Below are 16,555 nucleotides of genomic sequence, written 5' to 3' on the forward strand. Positions count from 1 at the left end.
TGGCTTGAATAGTATTTTCTCTGTGTTTTCTGTATTTCGAGATTTAAGTCTAAATTACTTTTAAAAACCTTGTTTAACCAGGAGTCAGCTTGGCATCTGATCTTAATTAGCAGGCGTAATTTTTTTGCATCCTTCATCCCTTTACCTGTTTTGTACCTGTTCAGCAGGTGAACTAACTGCTGTCATGACTTACTCTTTTCCTGTTTGTCTAATTTACCTAATGATAAGTAGTGAGATGACTACTAAGTTGTGTTGGTTCTCCCTTAGGATGGGGAGAAAGGAGTGAGAGCTTGAGTGATTCAAACTGCTCTTGACAGTTTCAAGGAAATTGGTAAGGATGTTACATGTATTTTGTGGTTTATACATATTATTTCATCACTAAAAGTTTTCTCTCTAGATCTCCCCTATGTTCTTAATTGGCTGCTTGGCAGGTAAATAGTAATATAACTGAAAGAGATTAAAGGAAAAATAATTTTCGCTCTTTTTAAAAAATTGTTAACTTTGTGATTTGAAAACACTTTGTCTAAGTCTGTTTCACTGTTGTTCCGGTGCCTACTTATCTTTTTGTTTGTGTGGATCTTTCACACTGCAACAAAGGAAAGAAATGTTTAAAAACATAGTAAAACGGGACTGTGAAAACACAATTACTGCTTGTGCTAACCAGGGATGGTGTATATCAGAAAATGCTGATCGTGTCATTTTAAATTTTCTATTAAGTTTTCCCTACTTGTGGACATTATGTGTGGAAGAATTGATGCTCTGGAGTTAACATCTCTAATCTTTCAAAGATGTGCTAGCATGATTTATTGTAATCTGGGTGCAGCAGGCCATCTTTCCAACACAAAGTGGCTCCTCTTCAAAAAGTAAGCTTGAAAATAGTGTCTTTGAAGTAATTAGGAGTCGTGCATTTGTATTTAAGGGGAAAATACGGCCTAAAGCTTTTAGAGGAGCCTGTTCTCTTGTCCAGTGCCATGCTACCTGTGTATTTGCTGTTCATGAAAAGATTTTCTACATTGCTCCTATGAACCTTATGCCTATAACTATAATGGTTCAAACTTAAAGTATAGGCATTGGTCCAATAAAAGTATTGGAGTGAGTTTGTGTGTGGGGAGGGGGGCGGAGGGTGAGAAAACCTGGATTTGTGCTGGAAATGGCCCAACTTGATTATCATACACATTGTAAGGAGAGTGATCACTTTAGATAAGCTATTACCAGCAGGAGAGTGGGGTGGGAGGAGGTATTGTTTCATGGTCTCTGTGTATATAATGTCTTCTGCAGTTTCCACAGTATGCATCCGATGAAGTGAGCTGTAGCTCACGAAAGCTTATGCTCAAATAAATTGGTTAGTCTCTAAGGTGCCACAAGTACTCCTTTTCTTTTTGCGAATACAGACTAACACGGCTGTTACTCTGAAACCAACACAAAAATGAATTCTGAGAACCTACGCAGGATCTTGTATGATGCAGTTTGGAGTGCAGCACTTTCCAACTCATGTTATTGACTAAATGAATGCTATTCTTTTTTTCTTTAAATGTACATTTTTTTCAAAAGGAGAAAATAAGGAACTATAGAACCATAGAAGTTTCTGTATCATGTGTGTGGTGTTGGGGGTTTTTTCCTGCCTGTTTGGACTTACAGTACAAACGAAAATGAAACACTTTTGTATTGAGAGGCAACTCCATGGCACTATTTGTTTGACTATAAGAGAATGCTTATGGAGTTCTCACTAATTCTAAACTATGTCTATCCAAAAAGTGTATTTCTTCTGGTTACCAGCCAAAGCCAACATTGAAATAATTATGTTTTTAAAAATCCAGACACCAAGAAGTGAAATTTTAGTTTGTCTAACATAGCCATAATTTAGGAAGCAGCTACTTAATAACACGTTTAAAATGTAAAACCCTTCATAGAACATTCTAGCTAGCAAGAAAAATCCTTATTGTTATAATTTCCCCTAAATATTTACTTCTAGAAGATGTGTGTATGCTACTGTAACTGTCTTCCTCTAAAATCAAGTGTTAATATATTGGATTAAATACAAGCCAAGTGGACCTTTAATATTATGCTCTGATTAGCTTGTATTTAATATAATTATAGCAATAATGGTTTGGAATTAATTTCTCTTATACTTGCCAATGTTAAGGCTGGCAGCCAAATGACACAATAAGAGTCCAAACTTGTAAGTGCTCAGATAAAATAGGGGAATCTGAGGTTTGAAGGAGAGATTTAGTAATATAAGGTTGTGTGATGACAGAGATTATTTGTTTAATAATGTATTGCTTATATGAATTCTGATGCCTGCTTGTATCTCAGTACTCTAGGCATCCAACATGTGGCCTACATCCAGCAGTACTGGAAAGTCTTTGTTTTAATTAGCACTGCCAAGAATCCCTATAGTGTGCACAAGACTATGCTGTCATTATGTTAATATGGTCATGTTAGAAAATACGTGTATCCATGGGGGGAGAAAATACTAAGGTAATAACTAAATTGTTATTATTTGTATTATCATAGTGCCTAGAAACCCCAGTCATGCACCAGCGCCCCATTATATGAGGCGCTGTACAAACACCGAATGAAAAGACAGTCCCTGTCTGATTAGGGAATAGCCATTTCACTCTTTGATAACTGTCCATGGAATCATCAGTATGGATAGGATACCGTGCTGGTGAAACTACTGCACTGGTTCCATATATATTGTACTAGATTTCAATAAAATATGAATGGAAGTCTTCATGAGTCAGGAAATGTGCAGACTCCGTTTTTGTTGCTGCAAACAAGTATCTGTAGAATATTTGGGACTCAGAAACAGAGAAGTGAATTAAATCCTATATGCATTGTACTGAGACGTTTGCCAGCTTGCTTGCAGTGCATTCTTCTAAGGTCTAACATAGCCTAGAATATATACAGAACTCAGATTATAATATCTATCCAAAAGAAATTTGGCATTTGTATTTATGGACTGGAGGGGTAATAACACTAGATCCAGGTTCTATCTAGACTGTTCCACACATCTTTTTATCTGAATCCCGCTGTTAAATTCTCATGCTGTCCCAGCTGCAGGTCTCCCTATGGTCTGGTCTAAAAGCAGGCCTTGTCTACACTACAAAAGTTTTGCTCACATAGCTAGAGCGGCAGACTTTTCCAGTATAGATGCAATTTGCACTGGCATAAAAGTGCCTTTTCTTGGTATAGCTTACACCAGTTCCCCAAGAAACCTAAACTATACTGGCAAAAACACTTTTCAGCCAGAAGAAGTGCATCTACACTAGGCCTTATACTTGCATAGCTATATCGCTAAGGTGTGGTGTGTCTTTTGTTTTTGGGGGTTTTTAACTGACATAATTATGATGGAATAAGCCTTAAATTTAGACTAGGCCTGTTTGCACCAATTTAACTAAAGGCGTGATATAAACTGATTTAATTAAACTGTTAGAGCTTTGTACATGGCCACTCTTACATCTGTTTAGATCACAGGTTCTTAACCTTTTTTTGAATCACACCCCCAATATTTTTTCTACACCCTTTTACAACACGGGACTTTTCAATGTAATCTAGATGGAACTGGGACCATTAATAGTCTGATTCCAATAAGGACTGGTTTAAATAAACATGATAATAGAAAACTTGGGAAGGTAATGGGTTTTTTGGGTGGGGAAGCAGGTGCAAACAAAGTCCTAAAAGTGCAGAAACAAAAATAATAATTTCTTTTTTTGACGAGTATGGGAAGGAGACATAAGGACAAGATATGGGTTGCTATCACTTTTTAAAATGTTTACTTTTTGCTACAATAAAAATATACTAGCTATTCCCATCTGCTAATGCAGGGTATTCAAATGAACTGATGACCTTTGCGCTCAATCTGAAGAGACAAATGAGTGAAGCAGATTTTAGGGGAGATTAAGCCTCTTAAAATTTCTTCTAACTGAGAAGAAAGGTAGAGGAACTCTAAAGAATGTTTTATTGTTCATAAGATGAAAAATATAAGAACTAAAAAGAATTTTAAAGTTGATTGCTAGCGATTGCCTGCACAAATTCTGTGATAAAATATTAACTCATTGCACTGTACTGCCTCTTACTGCAAACAGAATAGTTAGTTATTGTGATCTGCTTGTTAAGTAAACATTGTAAAAAAAAAAAACAAAAAAAAACCCAACCCCAAACAAAAAAAAACCCCTCCCTGGTTATCTAGAAAATGCCTTGCTCAGGATGTTTGTTAAAGGAACACTGTTGGGTTAAAAATCATAATCCTTACCTATTAAAACAGATTAAAATACACTAAATCCATTAATGCAGTTTATTTCGTGCCCTACATTGTTCATTTGAACAATGGACACAGACTAAGTCAGTTTCACTTTTGTTTCTGGTTTTACATGGAATTTCATACACTAGTATAGTGCTGCAATGTGTAGGTTTCCCTGCTGAGGCACTAAGGTGCATTTTTTCTAAAATGCCCTGATAAAATTATTTAGGTATGTTGGTAGGCTTGGATACACCAAATAAGTTGATTTGTTTTGTAGAAAAAAGCTGCTGCGTGGAGACCACTCAGTCCTGCTTGTCTTCACTTTCAAGGCTCTTCATGGCCAATTCCTGCCCTACCTATCATCTCTCACTTGCTGTTGAGCGGTTGATACTTGCCTCTGATTGGCCAGTCATGCCAGTCTCCATTGCCCCCTTATTAAATTTTCAGATAAGCACCTTTGTTCTTTCTCCTGTGCTGCCCCTCACACTTGAGAGAAACTTCCCATAAACATCCACAAAACTACCTCGATATCTACCTTCAAGATACTCCTTTGCCTTGATGCCTACAAAGAATGTGATAACAGCTAGGGTGCTGGTGTGCAGAGGCCACTGCCTATCATGCTGACCAATATTGTCTCATTGTTTCCTTGTACTCCCCTTTCTATCTGTATCCATCTGTTGTTTCTTGTCTTATACTTAGAGTGTAAACTCCTTGGAACAGGGACAATCGTTTTGTTTTATGTTTATACAGCACCTAGCACAATGGGTCCCTGATGGCAAATAACAACAACAACAATAATAGTTTTAACCAGATCAGTTGAGTGATACAGACTGGCTACTAAAAATATAATGGCGCATCACTGTAGTGACACAGTAATTAATTTCAGGGATAAATCTTCAGTTTTAATAGAATTTAAAGATCAGAGTTAATAGTTTTTTTTTTTATTTTAAATCAGTAACAGTCTCAGTAGAATATCATGACATTTCATTTTTAATTTTTGGTAAAATATTTATCTGTAGAAAGATGCCAAATTCTTGATTGCATCAAAAAATCTCATTTATTCACAGCTTTATTTCTGTGTCAGGTTAAATATTTTGCTTGTTCTAGTTGGATTGCCTAATTTTGTAACATACAAGTCTACTAGAAACTATTATGCTTGTAAACATTCCTTTTTGCATCATGTGGCAGTCAGGAAATCTTAGTAATACATTGTGAAAATATGTAGTTACGATCTGAAAGCTTTTGCTGTAATAAAATGTTCACTCTGTAAGTGGAACAGAGTTGAACTTCCAGGGTTGAAAAGAATATCTGAGTCCCATGTAAACCAATTCTGGCTCAATGTCAACATCTCTGCCATCCCAGTTTTCCTTGGAAAACGTTGAATGCTGCCAATGTATGTTGCAAGAGATATGACCAATGTGACTTACAAAGTAAGAGGCAAAACTATAAAATGTTTTTGCCTGTGTAATATTGTTGTAGGAATCTGAGATGGAAAAAACGTTTTCAGTCATCTTCTACCTCTCTCTGCCAATTCAGCAAAATTTAGTAAGCTTCAGAGCATGCTGCATGGCTTTTTTAATAAACGTTGTTTTGTATTTTTTTGATTTGTTTGAATGTTACGAGTTAGTTGAGTGTGAAGGGTGGGTTCCTGAACCATGTTTCTTTGATACTGTACAGTGGCTAGTTACTTTTCTCATAGGTGCTGAGACGCTGTAGAGATGAGCCTGTGCTTAAGTTCCTCCGCTGGCTCCCAGTAAATTTTCGATGCCATTTGAAGGCCTTGCTCCTAATTTTCAAAGCCCTGGATTTTTATCTATGAAACACCATGACAGCTGTGCTTCTCTGGGTCAATGCAAATTGCAAAGCCCAGGACTAAGCATGTAAGAACTGGGGACAAAGCATTATCTGTTATGGAGATCTGGCTGCGGAACAATTTTGAGAGGTGGTCAGACAAATCCAGAGTCTGGCCATCTTTAGGAAACATTGCAAAAACTTTCTTCTTGAAGAAAGCCTTTACACCAAAGACTTTAAGTCCAAAAGAGTGATAATTTAGTCTGACCTCCTGCACATTGCAGACCACAGAAGCTCACCCACGCTTTCCTGTAATAGACCCACAACCTCTGTCTGAGTTACTGAAGTCCTCAAATCATGATTTAAAGACTTCAAGTTACAGAGAATCTGCCATTTATTCTTGTGAAACCAGCAAGTGACCCGAGTCCAGTGCTGTGGAGGAAGTGACACTCACAAGTTGAACACCCTTTTTATTCCCAACCGCCTTTCAATCAGCAACCCCTCTTGCCTCCCTTCTCTCCCAAAAAAACTCCCTTTATGGGGTGAAAACTCTGCTTGGGGTAGAAGTGCCAGAGACACCATGAAATACACCAGGCACTTTGCTGTTGCTATTGATTTTACATGGACGGAGCTCAGATGCTACAGTGAGGGCAGCAGTGTAAAACTCTAAGATAGATGCCATTTATTATTTCCAGTAGCTTTGTTCTGTTTAATTTAAAGCAATTAAATAATGTAACTTCCAATACTTTCCTGGAGACTGTTAGTGAACCTTCCAGATATCCAGCCTAAAATTTGTTTCCCTCTCTTTTGTATCATTAAATCAAGACAACTGGCCACTGACAGAAGTAGGATAATCGAGAAGATCCTGTATGGCATTTCTTATCCACCCCTAGTTGCACTTCTTAGGACCACCTTAAACAATTTCTCTCCGTTCCTCCTCTTTCCTTAAAAACAATGTGGTCAACTTTTTTAGGTTGCTGGCTGACTAAGAAAATGAAACTTTCTGATGGCCTAGATTTTGGCGGGGAGTCTGGAAGCAAGTGGATGACTTTACCTCACAGAGATCTTCAGGTATAACATACTAGGGGGATCAAAGGGGCTTTTTGAATATATAGTCATTAGAACCTGAGGACCCTGGTTACAGCTGTAACAGAGTTGTGCCTCTTTTTTTAATGAAAATTTGCTTTGTCTGTCCCCTGATCCTTTGCTTGCCAACTCTATAGTAGTTCTTACTGTGGCTTTTTTTTTTTTTTCCCCGTAGTGAACTAAATACACCTTCATTATTTTATGGTGGAATCCTAGAAACTACAGTTAAAAAAACCTAATCATCTAATCTAATCCCATGCCAGTAGAAAATTGTTACATTCAGCATATATTTTTAATGTTTTAATGTCTGGACGACTACTGAAAGTTCTGAGCAATGTGGCTTCCACCATTGGCTGCTGTATATTTATGGTTAACCTCTGTTTCTCTCTGTTTATCTGATACGGAGTGTTTGACATACTAGGATGCTCTGCTGTCTAGTAGCTGCTTTACAGAAGGTCACACACTAAAACTTACGTAGTACTGATGTGTGTAGTACTGGGATACAGTTGAAGAGTTGATATGATCACAGTTTTAATATTATGGTTTGTGATTCTCATGAAACCATGTTCCAATAAACTTGGACTAGTTATGTCATATCAAATTGACTATATTTCTGTGTGGGAATAACTTTTTGCCCTCCTTTTTTGAAAAAAATATTTGTCCTAAGTTTTAGGAGAAATTCATCTCGCTATGTGTGCTGCTACTTGTATCTTTGCCTGTCACACTTAAGGACCAGTGGATTATTTTATAACAAGTAAAAAAGAAAGATGTAGCTGTGAAGGCAGGAAACACTTGTCATTCAGACTCCATATCTTTGTTTCTGCTTCCTGTCAGTTAAACCACTAGCAGAGGAACAGATGTACTAAGAGATGACTCTACTCTAGTTTCCGTCACGGACAGCAATTGTGTAACAAGCAGCCTCCTGAAGCAAATTTTATTAAATATATTTGGTTTCCATTGATCAGTCTGTCCTTATATTTTTAGACATCTAAGATTAAAGATCAGAATTTGGCCAGTAATTGGAGAGAGAGGAAAACAATGGAACGATTGCAGAATAACTAACTGTAAAACAGTAATTTCAGGAGTTATCAGTAAAGTAATAACAGAACTAAAGTATGATATTTATTTGCTCTACTGTATTAACACAGTAGTTCTTTTAAATCTAGACAGAAACTTGTGATGAGTTAGCAAGTAAGCTGTTCCTAGAGGATACTAAAAAATATGCAAAGGGCTATTTCCATTTGAGGGTAACTTGAAATCTCAGGATCTGTGAATTCTCGTCTATGTTAAAGAATTGCAGTGTTGCCAAAACTTGTGATTTTCATCTCCAGGTTCAGTGATATTTGATGAGGTGTTTTCTTAAAGCCCAGCTTTTGTGTTCAGTTGCTTCTATGAGAATCTCAGCTTCAATTTAAAAAAAAAAAAAAGCTCTCATGGTAGTGGAGAAAAGTTGGAAAATCATAACATAAATACATCCTAAAGGCTCAAAAACCAGCAGACAAATAAAAAGCACCTAAAACTTACTATTTTTAATAAGGCTCATGATTTTTAAGCAAATCTCATATTTTGAGGGCCTGATTTATGATTTTTGAACACTGCAGTTGGCTGGAATTGTTAATTTACATATATTATTATTGCATGGTTTATCAGAATTGTAGCTTGGATATTGAGTATGATCTCCACTTCTCTATGTATTAACTATGCATTAATAAAACAAGTTATTTTGTCTTTAATTGGAGTAGTCTCCTTATGCAAATTTACTTAAATTATTTGTGTGGTAGGATTTCATGCTGGAAGGGGTACTTCCAATAATTTTTTTTAAGTGATGTTCATTTGGAGCTATTTTATTCAAGATACTGTTTCATCCTGTCTGGATATGTGAATTGTGGTTTAAGATGCTGTAAAATAGTCTGAAATTTCTTGAGGACAACCTCTCATGCTGAATAAAAGATAATAATTAGCAGGTTCAAACTGGGGAAACTATGGATTCTACATCCTCCTAGTCATTCGAAACTATTTGGATGAACCTGGATTAGCACACCTGAAGGAGAGTTCTGTGTAAGGTTGATTGTTGTCTCTCACCAGCAAAAGCTGTCCTGTAAAAGATATTACTTCACCTACCGTCTCTAATAGTCTAGGACCAACACTGCTACAACAACACTGCATACATGGATTAATCTGTCAGTTGATTTTGCTACTCCCCCCCCGCCCCAGTGCAGACAGTGTGAATCCCCTAAAGATCTTTTAGCAGTTCAAAATTGGCTAATCAACTATGCTAGATGCTCCTTTTGCTTGGGTGATCAACAGGTTATCTGTACCATCCATAAAGTCTTATCAGAAAAGGTGATAAACCCTTTGCCTCTACTCCCACCCACTTCACCCCAGAAAATTAATTTCAAACTTATATTGTGGCTGTGATCTTATTAAACCACAATCTGTTGGAAACTGATGCTTTGAATATTCAGATCAAATCTTAAGTCTAAAAGAGATGGAAAAGTGATGTATGTTTGTGTGAATTAGATTAGAATTAAAAATATCCTCCCAGATTTTTTTACAATTTGGACTGGGAAAAATGTTAAGGTTGCAATTCACCTTCCAGTTTAAACTCCAGTTTTCACTTGTCATCCCATTCTGACTGTGTGTGAGCTGACTCTCTTGCTGAGAGAAGCATGGGTGTGATAGATCTAGTGGGACTGTTGACCTAGACACAGTACTAATTTAATCTCTGCTTTTTGATGTAGTTTAAAGGCTCGCCCAACCATGGAGGAGAGAGACTAGTAGTAGCCCTCTGGTGTTTCTCCCTGCCTCTCAATCTCTTGAGGACTCAGTGTTCACGACCACAACCCAGACAGGCAGAACTTGCCTCTCTCAATACAATAGCTTCTAGGTTTAAGGTTGTGTATGAATTTTTGTGAGCACATAATCCTAACTTAACTAAGTGTGATCAGCTCCATTGAAGGTTGTGGAAAAATAATACCTGAATGGGCCGAATTGGCATGGGAAAACCCCTAGTTAGAAAATTCCTTCTTGAAGTAGGAAGTAGCTAAAGCGATTCTCATGTGTTCCAAACTCATCCTTATCTGGGCTTTATAATGTATCTGTCACTAAGGGCTTCTCTGTTTAGAGGTATGGGTGAGTTTATGCTTGATGGCTGCATTTCTAAGGACTAACTCTTGGCCCATGATTGTATTGTTGTTGTTTGTATTCCCATACCGCCTAGGCATGGGGAAAAAGTGATGCTTTTGTGACTATGGGGCAATGGGGATTTCATCTAAATGAGTTGTACTTGCAGAGATTGCTAATGCCTGAGAGCCAGGTGTGACAGGTTCAGTCACAGAGACCCCCTCGGGACGGTCACCTGACATGCTGGAATTACCTCTAAGCCCGTTTTCCCTGCTAGCTTGGGACTTCAGAACCCTGCCTTGTTGAGCGAGACACGCTAGCCTGCTGCGACACCGACCCAGGTCTGGTCCACGCACCCAAAGCTGCCGACTTTAACCAAAAACTGCTCAGCAGGTCACCTATCTCTAGCATCCAGACACCCAGTTCCCAATGGGATCCAAACCCCAAATAAATCCATTTTACTCTGTCTAAAGCTTATACAGGGTAAACTCATAAATTGTCCACCCTCTATAACACTGATAGAGATATATGCACAGCTGTTTGCTCCCCCAGGTATTAATCACTTACTCTGGGTTTACTAATAAACAACAGTGATTTTATTAGGGATAAAAAGTAGGATTTAAGTTGTTTCAAGTAATAACAGAACAAAGTAAGTTACTAAGCAAACTAAAGCAAAAATACACAAGTCTAAGCCTAGTACTTTAAGAAACTGATACAGGTAATATCTCACCCTCAGAGATGTTCCAATAAGCTTCTTTCACAGACTCCTTCCTAGTCTGGGCCCAATCCTTTCCCCGGTACAGTCCTTGTTAGTTCCAGCTCAGGTGGTAAGCAGGGGTTTTCTGGCAGCCCCCTTTGTTCTCTTCCAGCTTTGGCACAAGGTGGGAATCTTTTGTCTCTCTGGATGCCCACCCATCCTTCTAAATGGAAAAGCACCAGGTTTAAGATGGATTCCTTCCACCATTCTTCCTGGGCTGGTTTACACAAACATAGGAAGGCTTGAAAGTAAACAGAGCCATTTACAACCAATTATCCTAGTCAATGGGAGCCATCAAGATTCTAAACCATCATCAATGGCCCACACTTTGCATAATTACAGTAGGACCTCAGAGTTATACTTTATATTTCTAGCTTCAGATACGAGAATGGTACATACATTCAAATAGAAAGAACACACTCAGTAGATTATAAGCTTTGTAATGATACCTTACAAGAGACCTTTTGCATAAAGCATATTCCAGTTACATCATATTTACACTCATAAGCATATTTCCATAAAACATTATGGAGTGCAGCGTCACACTAGGAGTAAGCCCATTGGTGAGAGAGGCAAAATGAGGACCACCAATCGCTGGGATCCCTAACATATTGATTATATTTAAATCATTATAATTATTTATTTACTCTAGGTCTCACTGTGTGCTTGGTGCTTCCCCAAGGACTCAAGAAGGATGGTCTCTGCTCCAAGGAGCTAATGGTCATTGCCATTGGGGAAAGGGTCTCTGAGTTGCATTCCTCCTCCTATCATCCTGAAAAAAAAATTCTATAATATCAGAATATTCTGGAAGGATTTAATGCATTATTCATAGCCAAGCCCATTAAATTAGTTAAGCTCAAATTCTCCATCTTTGACTTTCTCTGTGGCCTGTCTCTTAGCTGAAAGGTGATCACTCTGCACAAACCTGCTTCTGCTATATCTAGCATTCTTATTTGCTGGAAATTGCAGATGCTTGTCCTGTCCATATGTCAAGTGATTCATCCCTGACCCTCACAAGTTACAGTGACCTGCAAATTTAACCTTGTAAAGAATGCTTTAATAAACCTCAATTTTAGCCATATGTTCAGAGTGGCACTACTTATCTCCACAAATCTCAGAGCCAGGAGTTTTGTCAATGGGATTTTACTCAATATTGTATCTTTCACTCCACTTATGTCTCCGTTGCCCCACAGTTCGGACTGCAGGGTGTGAATAGCAGTATGCACCACAGAGGTGCACGGTAGCTCCCTCATTTGGACAATGGGGTGCAAACTAAAGGGTTTCTCGTTCAAATTAATGTAGCTCTGTTTGAAGAGGACTAAGTTAACATGAACTAGGAACCTTTTACTTTGTGCCTGCAGCTCCCACAGGGGGGAGTTAAAGCTCAGCACTTGGGTGCACACTGCTGTTCACACCCTGTAGTCCAAACTGTGAGGCTGTGTAGACAAGCCCTCAGATAGAGTAGTGCTTCACCAAGACTTGGCCTTCATCCTCAAATTGTCGTCCACTGTTCAGAAGGTTACACTTTCATTCCACTTCCCTGGCACTCTTCATCTGGAGGGATAGTTATGACACACAGTGGATGTGCAAGGAGTTCTCTGAATTTACCTCAAAAAGACAAAAGCTTTCAGGAGGTCTATGGATTAGACCAAAACTCTTCATTGCTAGGAGGCTAAAATTCTGTGTCAGGGAATCTTATAAATCTAAAGGTTTCAGCCTTCCTAAATCGTTTCAAACAAGCTTCAAACTGGGAAAGAAGACTTGTTTCCTGAGTAGACTTGTAAACCAGCTACTTGGGCTGCAGTTCATACATTTCCCCAGACATCACAAAATGAGACATACAGACACTACTTTCACTATATTTTATTGCTTATTCATATATCTCATGAGTCTAAATATTTGCTTAGTTATAATAACTTTATTGGTCCCTGACTTATATTTCACTATGGGTTTTTAGAGCATTTAGAAAAATCGTCTATTTTAAACAAGAAGATAGTCTTAACCTTAATTGTGGTTGAACTAATATTCCCCCACAGTACAGCTCTAGAAGCACTCTCAAGTCTTATCTAAACTAGTATTTAAAGGTATGATGTTAGATTGCGTTACCTAGGTTTAAACTATTAACATCTTAAACTGTAGTCAAGGCATGTTAAGCATGTGCTAAACTGCTTGGATTGAACTGGGTAATATCACACCCCAGTTTCTAGACAAGGAATAAAATTCTCAAAAGCACTGAAGTCCCATTGACTCACAGACTTGGAGCCTATGGGTATTACTACGCTGCAGCAGCACTGCTACCGCATTGCAACTGTGCCACTGTAGTGCTGTTATGTAGATCGTTGATGGGCTTGGCTTAACTTGCGAGTTAGAGCGCATTAAAGCAGCCCCGGGCGCCTGTCCACACTGGCAAGGCACGTAGAGCACTCTGATTCCATGGCTAGAGCGCTCCTGGTACTCCACCTCGGCAAGAAGATTAACGCTTGTTGCGCCTTGGCTGAAATGTCAGTGTGAACGAGGTGTTGCATTACTGCACTCTGATCAGCCTCCGGAAATGTCCCATAATCTCCTTAAGTCAAGTGGCCACTCTTCTGATTGTTTTGAACTCGCTGTAGGAATATGGATATGCCCTTTGAAAGCTCCGTTTCTGACAGCCGGCATGCTTATCTGCTCCAAGACAAAGCAACCATTACAGTGGAATGCTGTGTGTGTGTGTGAGAGAGAGGCGGGAGGGGAGGGAGGGGTCTGCTGTCTGAACTTACAAGACAACATGTTGACATGCTCTCAACCCCCCCAAAAAAACACACGCTCTCTCCCCCCACATACACACAACACACTCCCTGTCACACTCCACCCACCCACCTCCATTTGAAAAGCACGTTGCAGCCACTTGCATGCTGGGATAGCTACCACAATGCACTGCTCTCTGTGGCCATGCCAGTGTGCTTGTAGCTGTCAGTGTGGACAGATTGCAGCGCTTTCCCTACTGCGCTCTACGAAGGCTGGTTTAACTCAAAGCGCTCTACATGTGCAAGTGTAGCTATGCCCTTAGCTGCATGTACAGTGGGAGTTAGGTCAACCTGACTGTATTGCACAAGGTATGAAATTTTTCAGAGCCCTGAGCTAACTTTTAGGTGTAGATCAGGCCTAAGTCCCATTGACTTTCAAAGAGACTTCAGCCTGTTTTACGCTTAAAAAATTTTAATAGAATAACTATGTTGATTTAAAATTGCACCCTTGACCAACATAGCTATGCTGGTTGAAGCCATAGTGTAGATTCAGGTATACTGATATAAGGTGCTTTATACCGTGTAGCCTTATTTTGTTTCACCAAAATGAAATAATCTATACCTGCATAACTGTATTGAGAGACGAGGGGGTGTTGCCTCTTTAGCTATGCTGGCATAGTTAAAGTGACTTAACTTTTAAGACAGGCCTTAGCTGCCTAAGTCACTTTTGAAAATGAGTACTTTTGAAAATTTTACTTAAAGTTTAAATCTGCACAGCGGAGGGAAAAACACCTATAGTGGGAACAGTGAACCTGACTATTCAAAGGAGAAGCATATGGTTTCTTTTAACCAAAAATGTATCTCTTTCACTTAGGGATTCCTGAGAATGTTTTACTCCAATTAAAGTGTCCTACGATCTTGTCTAGGCCAGGATTTGGACACGGTTAGCAAACATTAATAGTGTAGACAAAGCCCAGTATAGACAAAGTAGTGTACCTTCCACATGTTTAATCTTGTCAGGTTCAACAAATAATAGCTAACAACTTCCAAATCCTAGTCTAAACAAGACCTAAATTCAAATTCAGTTCATGTTAATTAAAAAGCAGGTTGATTTGAAAGAAAAAAGAAAGAAAAGGGAAGAAGAAGATGGAAAAATAGTATCTGATAGGGTGGTCAAAAGATTTTTAAAAAATCGCAATTAATCACAAGATTAAAAGAAGTTGCAATTAATCACAGTTTTAATCACACTGGTAAACAATAATAGAATACCAATTTAAATTTATTTACATTTACAGCCCTAATGTCTGAACATAGGAATGATAAAGAGCAAGGTTCTTTACAGACAGTTTTAATGAGACTCTTCTGTATCTGTTTCTAGATCAGGGGTTCCCAAACTTGGTTCGCAGCTTGTTCAGGGTAAGCCCCTGGCGGGCTGTGAGACACTTTGTTTATCTGAGCGTCCGCAAGTACGGCTGCTCGCAGCTCCCATTGCCATGGTTCGCCGGTTTCTGGCCAATGGGAGATGTGGGAAGCGGCGAACCAAGTTTGGGAACCCCTGTCCTAGATACTATGGTGACAGGAGCATTATAATTGCCTAAAATAGACAGGATTAGTAGAATAGCTTATCTACAAAGTTCTTTCTCTGCCATCCCTCAGTTTGGTAAAGTTTGGCTGTCTTGCTAGAAAGCAATCTCTGTACTACCTGCAAGTTGTAGCAAGACCCATTTATTTATAAAGTCTCTCTGGATGTGTGGTGCTTACCTTTCTTAATCAGGACTACACCTGTCTTTTTTTATTGTTTTCTAAGTTCAGTTTCCAGTTTCAAGTTCAGGTTTCAATTAACATTTGAGAAACATTCCCTCAATTAAGAACAAACCTGTTTGGTGAGTGAATCTGCTTTCTTCCCCCAACACCCAAGGACGGATTGTTAACCTAATCCACATCTACCTGAGCAAGTCTGATCTATTTTCTTATTCCTTACCCTCTCCCTGAATGAGGAGGAACACAAGTACAAGTTATCCATGCAGAAGGTACATAAAAGTTCAGAATAATTTTACACAAAATTATAACTGAAATGTACAGATATAGCCACCTGTCAAGTCCAACTTTCCTGCTATATCATTTTCATAAAAAATAATTGTGTAACTCTTTCAAATAATGTAACCATCGCTAATTCAAGAAAGATGATAAGCTTTGTGGTCTATTAACCAGGTCTTGGAACCAGTAATAAAACTCGGTTTATAAACTTACAAAGTTATGAATTTAGGCCCTGATTCAGGAAAGCAACCTGAAATAGGAAAACACTTCATGTGCTTGGGGCCTGAGTGACAACAAGGAATAAGATTATCCCAGAAAACAAAAATGAACACAGCCATCTCAAATTTCTTTGTATTAAAAAAGCAGGTGGGGTGGGAACAATGATTAAAGGGTGTGTATAGGGGGCAGACGCGTGCAGGGGAGGCGAGGTTGTCGCAAGTATCGTGGACCTGGCAAAAAAATAAAAAATTGATCTGGGTAGCTGAGGAGAGTACTCAAAGCTGCTGCTCCCAGATTATGATAGGCACCCCACTTTTCTCAGATCACTTTACACACTGGGTGGGGGTGAGGGACGGACAGTAAACACCACCTTAGAGCAAAAAGATGACTGATTCATTCTCTTCTGTTTTACTTTTTTTCTACTGTTTTACATTTTCTTTATGTCCTCTGAAATACCTATAATTTCAAAGAAACTAGTATTTCTGTTTTAGGTAATAAAAGAAGGAGTTCTATGTATTTTGTTTAAAATATGCATCATTAAACATCTTTATCTTACACTAAATTAAAGTTAAT

General features: G+C 38.6%; 1 protein-coding gene across 6 annotated transcripts in view; it reads left to right on the forward strand.

Annotated features, from left to right (window-relative positions):
• Positions 1 to 16,555, forward strand: part of ELF1 (E74 like ETS transcription factor 1) — a 143,024-nt gene that overhangs the window by 51,996 nt on the left and 74,473 nt on the right. The window contains exon 2 of one of the 6 annotated variants that reach the window (XM_077812084.1): positions 7,008 to 7,105. The exons of the other annotated variants lie outside the window; for them this stretch is intronic. The gene's annotated coding sequence lies outside the window, so the exon portion shown is untranslated. The remainder of the gene's footprint in view (positions 1 to 7,007; positions 7,106 to 16,555) is intronic. 6 annotated transcript variants of the gene reach the window in all.

Source organism: Eretmochelys imbricata, chromosome 1 (assembly GCF_965152235.1).
Source record: "Eretmochelys imbricata isolate rEreImb1 chromosome 1, rEreImb1.hap1, whole genome shotgun sequence".
NCBI lineage: Eukaryota > Metazoa > Chordata > Testudines > Cheloniidae > Eretmochelys > Eretmochelys imbricata.